The sequence below is a fragment of the Haemaphysalis longicornis genome, unplaced genomic scaffold (genome assembly GCF_048455015.1).
Source record: "Haemaphysalis longicornis isolate Haplotype H1 unplaced genomic scaffold, Haemaphysalis longicornis Haplotype H1 scaffold_16, whole genome shotgun sequence".
In the NCBI taxonomy this organism is placed as follows: Eukaryota; Metazoa; Arthropoda; class Arachnida; order Ixodida; family Ixodidae; genus Haemaphysalis; species Haemaphysalis longicornis.
The window spans coordinates 2510266-2528494 of record NW_027526266.1 but is presented as its reverse complement, the minus strand read 5'-3'; positions in this window follow the sequence as shown (position 1 = coordinate 2528494).

Here is an 18229-nt window from a genome sequence, read left to right as displayed (position 1 = left end):
GTGACGTTAAGAGGAGCATGTGTGCGTGTTTTTTTCTAACCAGCCATGTAACTGTAATGACATTCGATTTTGTTAACAATATCTCTGAAATAAATCTGAAGCTTGCATTTATGAAACCGATAGGCTATAGATCACAGACTTGAACAGCTAATACACGTGCGCTGTCTGGGATCCGGCGCAGGTATCTCTCAGTGATAAGATAGAAAAAATACAGAACAGGGCGGCAAGATTCGTCCTGGGACGTAATCAATGGTGGGAAAGCTGTACCGCTATGAAACAACAATTGAATTGGGAGCTGCTTTCTTCACGTAGAAGAAAATTGCGATTAAAAGTTCTATATTTAATATTTAATATTAAAACTAGAATCAACAAGGATACGTATTTACAGACGCCATATTATTTCTTAACTCGAATTGATCCTTCCTTTAAATTCAGGGAATACCGTCCCAGGGCTGGAATTTTTGCAAATTCTTTTTTGTCAAAACGATACATGAGTGGAATGGGCTCTCAAATGTACAAGTGTCTGGTGTGAATGAAAACTTGATTTTTTTCGAACATGTAACCCCCCCTTGTATAACGCCTTCGGGCGCTGCAGGTATACGTTGAATAAAGAATAAAGAATAGCTAACGTACCCGTTTCTTCGCCAAAGTGTGCCTTCAACAGTTCTCGCTTCGCCTTTATTTCCATTTGTGCAGCGAACAAATCGAAAACTTGTACCCTCTCTTGGTAAAGGAAAAATAAAAGATTCGATTTTATTTGAAATTACATATTCATCGGTATGTTCTAGGTGGGGCTCCAATATACTTCAAGTAAAAATCTCACCGACTTTTCTGTATTGTGGCTGTTTTTAAAAATCCGACCATGTGAAATCAAACCCCTGCTCCCCCTCCACGCCAAATACCTATGCTTGGAAGCATTTGTTATAAAATAATGAAAAACGAAGTAAATATGACGTGACGTTATGATAAGCGCAATGTACCAGATGACTTTCGCGTGTACTGACATCTTGCTGCGTTGCTTCGTGCCAATCGGAGCTTTACTTACTAAAGTGAGCTGTGCCTTGCAAACGGCTTAGTTTAAAGACAACACATGTGCAGAGATTTATACAAAAAAAGACGTCACTGAAGCATTTCAAACAGTAGCTATAAGCCGCTCTTCGCATCGATTCACGTGCGGCAGGATTTTTTTTTCAGCGTTTACTAATTGTGGGTAATCTAAACAGCAGCTTTATTACAGTAATTAGGGTATCATTTGCTTGAAAGTGAACCGGCATAATTATAATGGAATAGCATGGTGCACAATAGCGTGCCTTTTATGTAACGAACATAGGACGCAAACTTATGCAAACCAAAAATGATGTAAACAAAAACCAGAGGTAAGGAGGTTAGGTAAATAAATAATCTGGCTTCATGTAAGTTTTCACAAATCCTTCAACACCTCTTCAAACCGTAAGGAGGGAAAGGTTCAGTTAAGCCTGAAGCTAGCGTTGGCTTTCAGTGCAGGGATTGCTGTCGCTTCCGCCTTTGTACATATGAAAAAAAGGCGTACAGATAACAACTGCGAAGTGATTTTATTAGGTGCTTTATTTTCCCCAGATCTTGTTCCCGCTGCTGTAACCATCACCGCGTTGTCACACTAAGTTGTCACTTATCGTTTCCTATGGAGTGCACGGCCCTGCTGGGGCGGCACTGTTCCCGTCGTGAACGGTGGCGCGGTACGATGGAAATGGACCTGGGTCTTGATACCAGCGCATACTTAACACATGTCAACAGGCGTTCCTCCCGAGCCTTTCACACTAAAAAACGAGCCGAGACTGCTTGTCGAACGTCTTTCAAAATTCATTCTTTCCACAGACTATACGCGAGTGGAACCGACTACGAGCCAGCTTGGTACTACTGCCCTACTACTGCATCCTCTGTGCGCATGTTAAAAGAAATTTAAGCTTACGTTTTCTTGCTCATATACGTATGAGGAATATATGAGCATGAGTCATAGACACCATGTCTTGTCGTTACGCTTTTCTTCTTGTTGCCGTCGGTCCTGACGCGCATAGTGCCGTTACGCTTTCATATAAGACTCGTGCAGTTTATCCGCGCATTGCGTGTGCTTGCTTGGTTGGTACTGTTGGCAGCACTCTCATGCATTATTTTTGTATTGTTCTATACTTTTTCACTCGTGTATTATCATATAATGCGCTTCCTGATGTGCCGTGCGCATGTCCGAGGTTTTCTTTTTTTTGCTACAAACTTTTTCAGGGCCCAATGCACCCTGTGTTTTCCTGTTCCGCATTGTCTAAATTTCTTGTCTCTTCTGCCCACGGCTGCCGAAGGCCTTGTTCCAATGCTGGCAGAATTCCATAAATAAATAAATAAATAAATAAATAAACACCCCATCATCGTCGCGCTGTGTTCGTCGGCCATTGTATTATCAACTGCGATTGTGTGAGAAAGGCCATATGAAAGGATCCAACGCTTGCATCAGATAGTTCGCGCATTGAATTCGAAGCACATAAAACGGGGCGCCAAAAGGTTTTCACGGCTCCTTTGCCAGCGCAGCGCAGCAGCGGGCCGTTTCGAGACAGCTGCCGTCCGTGCAGCAAAGCGCACTACGCTGAGGAAAAGATTAGGCGTGTGTGTCAAGTACTCTTCCCTGTGTCCGTGTGTAAACCGCGCTGTCTTCTCCTAATCATGTTAAACCGACACGCCCAGATAGCCACGTTAGTGCATTTCATTTAGAGCGAAAAGAATATTGTATAAAAACGAACAAAGAACCGCACACTGTAGGCTAACCCCACGCCATACGCACTTGAAACTGTAGTTCTTGTCGTTTTTCACTTTCACTTACCACTCCCCCGAAAAAAAAACTGACCCAGATCCTCCGGTTTAAAAATCAAGAATGCTGCCGTTAGAAGCAGGCGGTGAAACAAAACGGGTGAGCCCAACTTCGTGCGCAAGCGCTAGCGCATGCGTTTCCTTCTTTCGCGTACATCGTGCAAGGATTCCATGAAGCCGGCGCTATTGCTAGCATCTACGTTTTCATATCGGCTCTGTAAAAACTGAAGGAGGCATGCAGTGGTAGCTTAGTTAACAGAAACAAGTCGTTCGAAATCTACGTGGTGGCTGCGGGGCAAGGCCGACCGCATATTTCGGAGTAATTTCAAAGAATTCAAGCCAATTTCCAGTAATTAATTTCATTCTCCGAATTTGCCACATAATAAACGTTTACTCTCCCTCCACGTAATTCCAAAAAAAATTCCCCCGCATTTCCCCGAGGGGGAGAATGTGAAAGTGCGAATGCACGGTTGTCGGCCCGCTTGCGGCGCTTGCGCTCGGCCCCCGCAGCCCACCGCCTCGCCGCCTTCTCTTCCATCTCTTCCATCGGGTTTGTAGTATCACGTGTACACCACGCAGTTATCAAGCCGCTATAACGCCGCTGAGTCGCCAACGCACGCCGCTGACGACGTAGTTTGAATGCGTTAAAGATATAAGGCGCGTCACTAACTCTGATATCAGCGTCGTGTCCGTGGCTTGGTCGGTAGAGCGTCGCGCTGCGGCCGCAAAGTTCTCGGATCGAAACCTGGCGCCGGATGCTGTTTCTTTTTTAAATATAGAGGAGCACTGCGGACGCCGACGCCGCCGCCGGCGGTGGATGGTTTGGGGTCGCTTATAAAGTGTATTCACACTTAAAAGGACAATTAAATTGTGAGTAATATCGAGTAATGTCAAACAATTCCAAGTAATGTCAGGTAATTCCAAATAATTTCCACCAATTCCAATTATATCCCAATGAATTCCAAGTACTTACATGTAATTCCAAGTGAGTACAAGTAATTTGAAATTAATAAAACGAATTCTGCATTATTTTTTCAAAGCCTCATCTAAAAAAATCAGAGGTTAATTCTGCCTGTAATTTCCTTTCCATGCTGCTTCCGGGCCTCTCAAGCACGAAAGCGATGGTTTTTAGAACCGCCGTGAATTGTCGGTTACGGAAAGCTAAAGCGCGGTCATTTCAGTAACTTCCATGCAAGCGGCGGCGGCGATAAGAAGCCTTTTTGCTAGCTTCGAAAAAGTGATAACGCCGCTCCTCCGGTCGCGGACACGAAACAAAACATAAACATACTTTCGCGGCAATATCGACTACTGGCGTGTGAATTTTGATCGGCAGGCATCGAACAGTTCGTTCCTAAGAAGGCGTCGTTTAGAATTGGATATAAGGTTTATGGGAGACATGGTCGATGACAAAGTCTCGTCCCGTAATCAAAGAAAACTTATGACGCGAAAATTTAAGGTCATTAGGGTCTCGGTGTGTGATACATAGCACGGGATGGACGTCGCATTAAAATAAAAGATTAATTTCCGTGTCTCAGTAGGACGCGAGGCGCATAATTCAATTTTGTAGTGCGCTTGCTTCAGACTTACGGTCAAGTATTTCTATACTGGCGATGCGGTGAAAACAAAAGATCAAGGGTTAGTGTGTGGAGAGTAGAAGTTTTGTATTCCAAATATCCCCTAGATGGGATTACTACCTACAGCATAAACTGGCCCGAGAAAATCTGAAAGACGTAGAACATGGTAGAATCCCCTACCTTTCTACCACTAGTCCCCCTTCCCTCCCCCCCTACCCGAGCGATGGGATATCCTAATGTCCATCCCCGACCTGTCGACGCAGCAGGAGCTTGCGTTCAGGGGCCAGGAGTTATTGCACTCGTATGGGACTCGTGAATAGGGTTCCACCCCGTCTCACGCCTGCGGGCGTCACCTGAAATGGGCTCAATAAAGGTTGTTTCTCCCTCTATATATATATTCTTCAGTCCCAAAACCCGTCCTTAATAGTCACCCTGCTCCTGCGAATACTGAATCAGTTTCATCTCACACGATAAATTCCGTCCGACGATATTGTGGTCGTACGCAATATTTCCCGACATACGGAATACAAAAAGTGACACACGAGATAAAAAAAAACGTTGTTAATGAACGTGACAGATCAACCGAAAATAGGCTAATATTTATTTGCCACCAAAGTTTTCAACTATAACTTCGCGCTGACAGCTTCCCTGCTACTTGGCCAGGGAATAACAAAAAGATAGAGAACCAAATCGTTTCCGTATTTAAAAACCAGCTGTGTTTCACAACGATGCGTTCACTGTGGACAGAAAATGTTTTGGGCGCTCAAGAAACGCAAGACAAGAAAAATACGGCACAGGAGGACTCCAAACTAAAATTTTGCTGCCCGTAAGCGTGGAATAAATGCGGCCTGAACAGCTAGCAAACCACCGCTGCTCGATGAAAACGACCAAGAAAGATATCCCGTCGCCCGGAACTAGCGTTCTAGATATGCGCTTGTCGCCGCAGCATCTGTGGCGGCCGCGTCATTCATGATCTAGGGCCGCAGGCACCATGATGAACGCAAGGCAACAGACACAAAAAGCGACAACATATAACTATCTCTTAGCTGCCTTATCCCCGGTTAGACATCCGCCCGTGTCCCCTAATGCTATCCCTGGCAAGCCGCGGCCAACTTTATATTATAGCGAAGCTGTATACCTCTACCAACCACGGTTCTTTCGTGTGCCCAGCAAAATACTCCGGCGCATGCGTCGTATGGCGCGTGCCATCGGAAAATGATTATCGCGGTGTCTCTCCTTCTGGACGCCCGAGCCAGCGGGTTCGTCTTGCGCGTGCGCCGTTATGCTGGGAGCCGTAAAACTTCAACGAAAATGAGAGCACGCGGGCGCGCTTAAGAAATGAAATACAAAGAAATGTAGCGCGCCCATTGATTGCGACGCGTTCTTAGCAAAAAATTCCCCCGCATTTCCCCGAGGGGGAGAATGTGAAAGTGCGAATGCACGGTTGTCGGCCCGCTTGCGGCGCTTGCGCTCGGCCCCCGCAGCCCACCGCCTCGCCGCCTTCTCTTCCATCTCTTCCATCGGGTTTGTAGTATCACGTGTACACCACGCAGTTATCAAGCCGCTATAACGCCGCTGAGTCGCCAACGCACGCCGCTGACGACGTAGTTTGAATGCGTTAAAGATATAAGGCGCGTCACTAACACTGATATCAGCGTCGCGTCCGTGGCTTGGTCGGTAGAGCGTCGCGCTGCGGCCGCAAAGTCCTCGGATCGAAACCTGGCGCCGGATGCTGTTTCTTTTTTAAATATAGAGGAGCACTGCGGACGCCGCCGACGCCGCCGCCGCCGCCGGCGGCGGCGGTGGATGGTTTGGGGTCGCTTATAAAGTGCATTCGCACTTAAAAACACATTTCAGAGCGATCGGGAATCAAACTTGGGTCTCCGAAGTACGAGCCGAGTGCGTTACCACCGCGCTACAACAACTTCTTTTCTTCTTTTCTCTTTATTGCCTGTCTTCGGTATACACAATACGAACACCAATAAAAAAAAGGATTACAAAGCGCGAAAAGACGCCAGCACGTCACTTGCTAGTGTGCGATTGTTAAAAAGGCCGATGCCATGCCACACTTTCCAACACATTTAACCAGTCAGGTGGAGAAAGTTGGGCTTTGTACACTTCTAAGATCTCCCGTACACTCTGGTAAAACAACTCTCTGCTAGGCCTCACATCAACATCATTATTCGAGATTTCCACATGCTATCCAGGTCCAGGAACATCAAAAGATCATACGGGACGCCGCCGTAGTTTTCAACGGCCAAGGACCTGATTCCATGGCTATCCGACGGGAGACCCTTTTTTAGTGTTCTCTGCAAAACGTCCAACAGGAAAACCCCGTCCCAACAGTCTATGAACGAGTGCTCTACTGTTTCTGGCTTTTTACAAATCAAGCAGTCAGCTGGGCCTCATGTAAAAAATAAACCTTTTTGAATCATCCAAGTTTTAACAGGTAATACTCCCGCGTGTAATTAAAAAAAAAGACTTTACAAAGGCGGGACAGTCATTTTTTTTACGCACTGACATACATCTTCTCCTGGCCCTGCACTGTATAGGGATCTGTACAAAGTAGTCGGCAAAGGCGTGTCAAGAAAGTCTCTATACAGCTTTTTTTCTGTGCACGGTAGCCAGATATTCGAAACAACACCGTGAGAATAAAAATCTTGCCGCAAGTACCACCTCACGTAGATAACCATGAATGCCACCGTCATGGACACAGGAAGTGACAACAAATTTGGGCAAAACTCTACCTAGGCACACTTGACACACGGTGCGCAATATAGGGTTTGGCACATCACGTAGAAAAAGAAAGCGGTTCACAACCTGACGTAGAAAAAGGTTCGCAAGAGAAAGGCCCCCACAGCGCACTCGTCTAAACAGGTTGGTTCGACTTATGCGCTCCCAAGTGGAACACCAAATAAAAACAGCAAACACCCTGTGCAATCTTTGCAAATTGGCACGCGAGCAATGGAGAACCTGCATCACGTACCAAAGTTTTGACACGAAGAATAGATAACACAATCGCTCGCGTGAACACGGACAACAGCTTACCTCCCCCCTTATACACTTTATCACGGATTTCGATGGCTTGCTTTCACCAGAACGGGTCACTGTCACGATAGTTTTCGAGGGGGATGTTTAAGTACTTCACTGGTGTGTCTACTCAGCTGATACCTGCGAATGTACGCGGCTTCCACAACCAGCTGCCATGTACACTTATCCCAATTGACGGAACTACCAGTGTAGAGGCAGAACCTTTTAGGAACACTTATACTTTCGTGGATGCTACCCGTGTCTTGGAAAAACAAAGCAATGTCGTCTGCATAAGCGAGCGCATGAACTACGCAGGACTGTAATGAAAACCCGCTGATTTTCCTATTTTGTAGGGTGTTTGCACAAAACGTTTCAATAAACATACAGAACAGCAGCGAGGACAGCGGGCACCCCTGGCGTACAGAACGGCTGACCTGAGCTGAAGCGCCTACCGACTTGTTGACCACCGAGCTTGTACTACAGTCGCTGTACGCCATGCGTACACCATCCGTAATCATTTTTCCTATGTTGTGTGCTCAAGAATCATCAATAGCAGTTCGGGGAGGACCTTGTCGAACGCTTTTTCTAAGTCTATTGGCCATTGCTACTTCTTGCTCAAGGCTGTCAGAGCATTCCAGGATGCTACGGGCTACGTGGGTATTGGTCGTAATAGAACATACCCTTAATGCCACATGTTTGGTGTGGTCCGACTATTTCTTTCGCTACTAATTCAAGACCTTCATTAATATCTTATAGTCGACATTTGAGAGACTGATTGGACAGTATGCTGATACATTCCGAAGTTTAATGGCATCTTCAGTCTTTGGAATGAGAACTCTGCGAGATAGAGTGAAAGATGGTGGCAGTCTGTTGCTTTCGTACGCTTCGTCGTAAACTTCACATATAACACTGCGCTAAGCGTGTCTTTAAAGGTATTGTAAAAACACGCGCCTAGGCCATGTGGGCCTGGCGTTTTACCGTGGGTTAAATCATCAATGGCAATCAAAATTTCATTAACGGTGATTGGCATCTCAAGGATACCCTTCATGTCGTCTCCTATTGTAGGCATTAAGTTCAAGAATTCGTGTCAGAAATTATCGGCGTAGAACTTGATAACAGAGAAAAGGGCTTCATAAAAATCCTTAAAAGCACCCTCTATCTGCGCGTGGTCACTGGTTAGCACTCCACGATTTTCAATTTCGACTATCCTATTTCTACAAGCGTAGCGCTTTTCTGATGCAAGCGCGCTCTTGGTGGGCGCTTCATCTAACAGCAACCTTTCCGCCCTTGCTCTCACCAGGGCACCATGGTATTTATTCCAGTCTATAACTTCAAGCTCCGGCCTAACCCTTTTAATCTCTTCCTTATTCGACCCTGGCGACTGGCATTCTTCAGTAGTAAGCGACGCGAGGTTTTTACGTAGAAGTTGTTCGCTTTGTCTCTCACGATACATCCGTGCACTTGATTTTTCTACCGCACTCAACTTTACTTGTTGTTTAAAAATTTCCCACCTAGAGGACCAGCTAGTATTCCCATCTGGTAAACGCTGTATTTTTTTTCATTTATTTCAGTTGTAAATTTTCCTCCTGGAATAATTTACTATTCATTTTCCAAAGACTTCAATTAAACGTGTTTGCTATTGGCTTGCGCCCACCATGGGTAAAAGAAACCAGGCAGTGGTCGCTAAACGACAAGGGTGTCATGCAATAATCACCGCACTCAGGCAAGTGCTTGAGCGAAACATAAATCCGATCCAAGCGGGCGTGGCTTGTGCCCTGAAAATGGGTGAATTGCACTTGTCGTGCGCCAAGCAGCGCATCCCCGACATCTTCTAAACAATAGTCTGACGCTGCCTCAAGCAACGCCAAGATCAAGTCACGGAATGCGTATCACTGGACTTATCGCGCGCAGAGCATACACAGATAAAGTCTCCAAAGAAAAACAACTATACGTTCAGTGTCCATTAGTGCACGGATATTCTCAAAAATACTCTCCTTTCGTTCGCTCGTGTCGGCGCATACAGAACTACAACACGCCAATCACGCGACAAAAATTTAAAATCGCTTACTATGAACCGCATTGCAAGACAAGCCGCGACCGATTCAATTGCAACGCCCAAACTCAAACTAATTAACAGCCTACTCCCCTCCCCCCCCCCTCCCCCCGGAAAGAGCTTGAAACACCGGGACTATTCGATTTACCGTCTCGGACTCACCGAGAATAGTCCGCAGGTAGTCCGAAGATTCTCCATGAGATAGGAATACACATGAAAAACGAATGCCGGATTGCTTCTGGGGGAGTCCGCGGTGAGTCCGAGACGATAAAACGAAGAGCCCCACTGTAAATAGTCACGTGGAGCCAGGACGCTCGACTTCCGGTCTGTGAATCCTGCCAACGCCGCCTGGGCGTTGATCCTGCTTATCTTAGGCACTATGGATCCGAACCTTAAAGAACGGTAGCCCTTGCTCTGGCGGCCTCAACGAGTGGTTACAGTTTTCTGAAGCCATCGGGTTGCCAAGTTTTTCAACTTTTCGTCTGCCCGCATACCCCACCCTTGGTCGCGCCCTACTCTTAGCCGATTTTTGGCCGGATGGTGCGGACGCTACGATTTGGATATTTGAGGTTTTTCTCCTTCCTAACTTACTGTCAGGGGCGGCGGAAGGGTCTTGGAACCTTTTTCAACTATTTATTGATTGCCTTTTTTTTTCCCGACTTTTGCTCCGCCGGCTTTGCCGGCTAGGCTTACGACGAGGACGGTTTGTTTACGTTGCAAATGTGCGTATAACTTTGCGAGAAATGCGCTTACCGAATTGATTTATGTGTCCAAACTATCGGAGCAACCTCGCGATCAAGCGATTATAACCTTTAAGAGGCCATTATATTGCAGACATCCTAAAAGATAGAAGTGCCTGCCACAAGCACGAAAAAAATCTTGGCACCGTCGACTCCGAGAGTCAGATGAGTGGCAAACAGACGATCTTTCGGCAGAGCCTGCCTCGTTTTCACATTACGCCAGTCGCTGGCTTTGCAACCAACGACGCAGCACGGGTAATTCATGTCTGTCCAGCGGACGCGGGTGCTCGTTTCGGAACTTCGCTGCTTAATCGGAGACGGCGCGGCGGCAAGCGGCGGTCGGTAGGTAAGCCCGCACACGAATGGAGACCGGAAACGCACCATCGTGACGTCGCGTGCGGCGAGACGTCGTTAGAAAACGTACAGCGAATGGCTTTCAAATGACGCAGCCAGCGCGGACTGTGGAGTCAGCCTCATCGGCTGAGAAAGGCTATGTTAAAAAACTGCTTACAAATTATACATAGAACGTACGGGGCTCAAGCTTGGCTCAAATGCTCCCCATAATCCGTTCTACCAGCTGTATGCATTTGATTGCCACCTTTGAAACGTGTTTCTGGGTCACTTTGTGCACGCGGAATTTTTTTTTTTTTGGTAAGGAGTGTCATTAAAGATGGACCTTTATTGAGATCCTGCGTCATAATAGGAATGTACTCGCAAAGTTTAAAAACTGTAGGTCCAGCACTTTTTGCTAGGCAATAATATCTCATCCTACCCGTGTTCACTTTCTTAGGAGTGTAAACTCCAAGATCCCGCTCGCTCGTTTGCGGGTTATTAGAACAAAATCCTCAAGTAGTTCTCTGAATCCAAAGCATATCAACTGGGTAAACACATATTGAGTAATCCGTGAAAACATGTATTCTACCCCAAACCCCCATATTGATGGTTAGGTGAAAACACTGTAAAACAGCTTTAAGACATTCGTATAGGTTGCCGATATCAGCTAACACGAGTTCGATATCTGAACGGGCCGGCGATAAAATTCGGTCAGTTGTCGGTACTTAATTCTTTCAATAGAAATCCTATTGCGCCGAAACTCACGCTGGCCGTTCACATGAGCAAGACGGGCTATTCCAGCTATCCTAGCCCCCAGGAAAAAAAAATAATAAAAAGGATAACGCCCCTCCCCTCCCTCCTCCTTTTTTTACCGTCGCATTTATTTTGCGCAGAGCTCAACAAACGCCGTCCGACGGTGCGAAAAGCAACTTCACTCCAGACTAAGAAGTCGCCTCGGCCCCTATCAAAAGCACCAGCAGTGCTGGCATGACGGTGTGCTTCTGCAGGGGAGGTGTACGTAAAGGAGCACACACGGAAAGGCGATCGGCGATAAAGCCCGGTACTGGAAACGTGAATTCTTTTTCTTATAATTTTCATTTCCCGCATCACCGAATACGTCAGCGCGGGAAGTTTGAAATCTTGAAGGTTGAGACGCCACGTGGTGCCAGCCAGCTGAACTAGAAGCTTCCTGTCCCAGATTTCTGGATATGCTCGCTGACTAATCTCACAGAAGTTGACTACTTCAACTAACGCCAGAAATTCTATCAAGTAATTTGCGCTCGAAAAGTCAATCGCCCTTCGCTTCCATAGGAATTGAAAGAGCCCGTGTGACAGGAGTATTGAATATTCAAGGAAAAGGGGCCCATTACAGAACCTTTCGGGACACCGGAACAACCCTCACGAAGGTCATACGACGTTCTATGACGAAGGTCATACGACGTACTGACTGCGGATTGATTATTTGGCTGTTACCAATGATATTATTTCAGACACTATTCCAATTCCCTTCACTTTCCCAGTTAACTTGCTATGAGGGACACGGTAAAAGGCTACAAAGAAGTTGATAAATATTGTATTAACTTTTAGATGGGAGTTTATTGCTGAAGCAAAACCTTGAGTTTTTTCAAGAAGCTGCGTCACCATCGAGAAACCCTGGCGAAAGCAGCGTTGTTTTGGGGAAAGCCGATTGTTTTCTTCCAAGTAATTTATGGTTGCTTTAATGAAAGTGGGTTCCATTATTTGCAGCAATAGCTTGTAAGTGTGATTGGTTAGTGCATTTTTGCCTGCAGTTTGCTGCGACCTTTATGAATGTGAGTGATGTTAGCACAAAGTCTATCTGCGGGCAGGGTGGCCGTCGTCAGGGACGCCGTAAAGATGGCATACAAGAACGGAACTGGGTATTCAGCGCATCGCCTAAGAAGAACGTTCTAGATATTATCCGGGCCGACACTTTTTTTAACGCTATAGCGCTGTTGGGCTAATTTGTCGATTTCCTCGGCGCTCCTAGCCGTCCGATACCAGCCGTGCTCATCAAACGTTGGCGGAAATACGTCATCGTTGCCACCAGGAAGCTGCGACACAGTTAGCGAGATGAAAGGGCTCGCTTGAATGTGTAATATAGCGCAGCGGCGACTGAAGTGTTGATAGGAGGCCGATGAGAGTACGGGGTAGACGAAAGAAACAATACGCGGTTTCAGCTGGTACCGTGCCTGCGTAGTGAAGTGCGCCCTACGCCCTATCGGTTGTAGAATTCTAGGCAGACAGAGTCGCCAATCGGGCCTGCAACTGACGCCATAACACCAAGCACTTGCCCAGCGGAAGAAGAAAATATATAAATTTTCGACAATTCACATGACAAAGCGACACAGAAGATGTTGCGGATTTAGAACTTGCCGCCGCCCGCTGTAATGGCTCAGTGGCTTAGGTGTTGCGCTGCTGAGAACGAGGTCGCGGGTGCGATTGCCGGCCGCAGCGGCCGTTTTTCTGATGGAGGAGAAAAGCAAAAGCGCCCGTGTGTTCGAGATTTCGGCGCACGTGAAAGAACCCCAGGTGGTCATAATTAGGCCCGAGCCCTCCTCCAGGGTGCGCCTAATCGCCAGCACTGCGTTGGCACGTTAAACCCAACAATCAATCAAAATCAAAAAACTTTGCCGCCAACAATAAACCTGATCATGGTGAGAGAGGCGCCGCAACAAATCGATACGTTCACACGCGCGGTTTTCCGAGAGGTACACGCATGAGTTCGGAAGGCTGCGCATCCATCGCCACGCTTGTTGAGGCGTCGCTCTTGACTGCCGTCAGTAAACTCTGAAGATCGTTCTTCCTTCCGTAACAAGGGGTGTACAACACGGCCCAAGAGCTCAAAGAGGCGAACCGGTTCATCTAACTAAGCCTCCTAGCCCAAATAACCCCCGGCGAATACCTCCTTTCACGCCTACCGCTCAATTAGCCTATAAATACTGACCCCAAACTTATCATACCGAATAATATCCACGCCCACCTCAATGTACTTACCCTACCCCGCAATATTCTCCCTCGTATACACCAGGCTCTCAGAGAGCAAACTGCCAAAACCCTAGCAGAACATTACCCTGGAACCGGCTGCAACGGTGTACTTAGTAGCCGCCGATTACCGTCACTAGACCTCCTTCGCACTGGCGATCGTGGAAGTCTCCAATACCCTTCACTACGCTCGCTCACGACCCGTACCGCGGATTCGGCAATGGTGAAATGGGCGACAATTGCATTATCCCTGTATCAGCAGCCAACTCCTTCATTCGAAATATTCTATTTAAACCGCCATTCAAAATTATGACGAAGGTTACGTCTCACCCTAAAGCCTAAAACGTACCCTTGTGGAAAATGCACCGACCACCCTAAAAAACCTGATCCGAACTCTTGCCAACATTGGGCTTGGACGCAGTGAGGTGGCTCATGCCAAAGCCGAAGCAATTAACTCCCGAGCATACCCAGCCACCTTTCCTCCCACGGAGCCTTGTTAGCTTGCGACAGCATCTTCGGCTACACCAAGATCACCACGTAATATAGCCTATATCGCCTCCAGTACTTTCCCGCCTACGCTTATCTCTGCTACACGGAAGGGCGGCTCTGGAGACTACTGCAAAGAGATAACTTGCCTAACAGCCCTCTCATTCACAGTATTCCCCTATCTACTGTACCCTCCCAAATGCGCGTCATGCGGCACCAAAGCCACCTTATGGCACCCCATGTGGACCTGCCTCGATGGTCGCGTAACCTCTTGCCACCACTCCATAGCCATGGGTTGCTCTGAACTGACGACGCAACAAGTTTTTACGGAGAAAGCAGCCAAATGCGCTCTAAAACTGTGGCTGATGGCCACACGCTGTGCCAAGCTCAGGTCGATATGAACTAGGTTTCTCTCTTTCCCTTTCTCTCTGTCTCGCTCCTACAATAGTATTAAAATTTTAGTGTTTTCATGAACTTTTCTCGGGCACTACAGGCGTTCTGTTGTTACTTTCTCAGTTACAGTCCATGCATGTCCTTCTGTGTTTTACATACACTCTCCTGTATGTTCGCAAACCCAAAATCGTTGGTTCTAGTCGGTTATTCAGTAACGTTGCTAACCCTTCTCAACCGTCATTGTAGTTTTAGAAGCGCCAGCATAAATATTATGAGCAAAGAGTTTGCGGAGACTGATTTACTCCTGTCTGCATAATATCATGCAACTAATGTATTAAAATATCAATTTCGCATACTTAAAAGAGCAAATGATATCAAATATATTTAAATTTTTTATTGTTGTAATGATTGTTATTTTTCCAGCTTGATGCCGACAGTTCGTGGTGCCATACCATGCAGATGTTTTCGGAATTACATAGTTACCTTTCGCGTGCACCTAAGTGGGAGCGAGAAATGTTTTTTCGGCAATTCTTTGATATGTTGTGTATCCCTGACAGTCTGTAGTGTTTGTTTACAGTGTGATATGACACAGTGCAACGGTAATTGTGTGACCGGTGAAGTTCCGTGGCCGTTCATTCTGAATGGCGAGACCCACTGTGTTTGCGTCACGGCCGGATACAGACCGCCAGATTCCTACTTCAAAAGGCAAATGGTCTGAACATTTTACGATTGATGAGGCTTTGAGGCTAAGAATGCGTGTGTTTATAAATAAAGGCATCAATGTTTTAGATGAATACGCTCGCAAAAAGCTGTGAAATTACTTTTGATCCATGAGATAAACTGATGCGCAAACTGACACAGCGACGAGAAAAAAAACAAGGCCAGTCTTACTGTTCACTGAACATTTTAATAACATCAAAACCACAGATATGCCCGGCCAAGACCCAGTAATCAGGCACGTGCGTCCACTGCACATTCGTATAGGTCATACATGAAGAAACACCCACCCCCCATTCTGGTTCTTCTTTTTCCCCTATTTATTTGCCTTGCGAAAGAAGAATTATTTATCCAGGATGTTCAGTGACGCTTTGCTTACACATTATGAACCATTAATCTGGATACCCAAGGCTTCGACAAGCTCTCTGTGTTCAAAAAGTACTTGTGTTACTTTGAAGCTTTGTTTACAGCGCCAGTCAGCGCAGTGCAGGGCCATGTGTACGGCGTCACTTTCGAGGACACATGATGCTCCCTTAATCGCACATTGAGACAGAGGCCGGTTTGGCGGACGTACATCCAGTCAACGGACATTGAAATTCAATAGAAAGTGTTGTTCGTACACTTACCAAACTGTAGTCTGTGGTTAACCAAATAACCACGTGAGGAAAGAATGTCTCTACAATTAACCCTGTTGCTCACAATACGGCATAATGTACCCAACAAAATCTGAGCCGGAAAAAACTCCTTAAACCCCGATTCGGTCAGCCATCTTCTTAAGGCCACGCGACAGCGTATCTACATGCGGTATGACCGCCACTTCGTTAATCTGATCGCCATTCTGTATACGATGAGCTAACCATTTCAACTATTCGAAAAGACGCTCAAGACAAGACAGATAGCCTGAAGCACGGAAACCGTAAAGGCAGCGTTCTCCTGCCAAAGTAGTTGCGCATAAAAGTTTTGTACCGCCGAATGGTTGCAAGGCTTGTACACAGTGAATTTCTGGCACGGGAGGGCTATCCCGTGCTTAACAAGCTCTGAATAAAAAAAATAACTTTAGGATGGGGCGGCTTTTTAGAACGGGGAGTGTACATCCAGCATACATGATCCGCCAAAAAACCCAGCTCAAATCAACAAATTCCAAAGTGCCCTTCCAAAGTGACAAAGTGTTCAACTAAGGAGTATGATTGGCGCCTATTTACTTGCCTCGAGTCATCCCTGGACATAGCCGCGACACATGCTTTGAGACAAAGAGAGCTCTGATCTGGTAGGGCCCTTTGTCAGACCAACCTGGCCATGGAAAACTTCTCCACTGGCTTCAGGACTGAATCCATACAGAACTTCTGACCAAGCCGTAGTAGACGAAGATGGGATTCAGGAACTTGACAGTCGCCGAGCACCAAAACTTCTTTTTCGTGGGCGCTGACCTTTTAAAGCAAAGTTTTTCCCTCTACCCCCCAAGGGTTCTTTTGGGACCGTTGTCCCTGTTGCAAAAACCTGTGGCACTGGAGCCTAGTTTAAATATCATATCGTATTTCCGGACCAGTGTCCTACACTAGAATCACTATTAACACTAGGCTCACTAGAGAAACTGGCCTCACTAGGGATACTAGAGAAACTGGCCTCACTAGGGACTAGAGAAACTGGCCTCACTAGACAGACTAGAAAAACTGGCCTCACTAGGGAGACTAGCCCCAAGGCACTGGCCTCACCAGGCCGATCGGCCTAGCGAGGCCAGCGCAATGGGGCCCCGCTAAGCAGTGGCAGCAGAGCCAGCCACTAAGGAAAAATTTCACATGCACGTTTAGAAAGAAGTTCAGCACGAAGTTCAGCACAAAATATTTATTGTACTCTGCTCTGCCCAGTCCTCTGGCAGAGCAGTCACACTGCTGCATGCCCGATCGCTTCAGGAGCCTTTGCACGGCTTTTCCGGGCAGTATCCGCGAACAAGTCCCGGACGGCCTTACACCCCAGGGCCACCCGCTTCTGTGGTGGCACATCCCCCGGATTCTCATTCACTACTTTGTGAACAACATCTGTAACAGACATAAAAACAAAATATGTGCATGCCTATGAGAATTGAACACTATATATATATATGGGGCTGCATTTCTTCACAGCCAGCAGTTCTTGCTCTAAGAAGCGAAATTGTAGCAGAAGGTGTCCCCTTCACATTCTTCAAAACTGAATAAGACACAATAGGCATTCAATCCTGCATGACCTCTGCAGCAGGTGGGCCCCACTGCTGTTACGCCATTTTCAGCTTGAATGGGCGCATGCTTGCGTCCTGTGCATTTCTGTGTGTTTCAATCTATGTATTTTGTCTGGTATTAAATATTTCTCCAGTTGTTAGTCAGCGCTCTAGCTTGTCACTTCTTCCGTCCTCGTCTTTGTGCTGTTTTTTAGTGTCAATAATGTGGATCCAACTAGCCCAACATCAAGCCTTCGTAAATGATGCCCTCATTTGTCACCGCACAATAGACCACTGCACTCGCATTCACATCAATGCAGTCCACGAAGAATACAATCTCTAAAAGGTCTGCCATGAAAGTTTTTTATTGGTTTTCATTTCCTTGCATTTCATTTATTCATACTGCAGGCCAAGATGCTGGCCCATGCAGGGAGGGCAGTACAGAGCAAAAATTCAAAGAACACCTGAACAGGATGCTACCTATAAAATGTCACAAAAGCTTACAAATACTTGACTAAGCACAACCGCGACATAAGATCAACACAATAAATCGCAGTGGGGCAAAACACCTTGCCCCAAAAACACAGCACCAATATAACACAACAGCAGGTAAATTTTCTTATAACGTACAAGTGGTCACAAGCCTAGGTTTAGATTATTCTAATTCATGAGGCAGGTAGTTTTCCAGTTTTTGTAAGAAGTTTCTTGATTGTAAAACCTCAAGGGGGAGGGAATTCCATTCGTTAATGGTGCGCACAAAAAAACTATTCATGTGAGAACTTGTTTTAGAAACAAATTCAGGAGCCTTTGCGCGGCTGGTCCGGGCAGTATCCGCGAACAAGTCCCGGACGGCCTTCCGCCCCAGGGCCACCCTTTA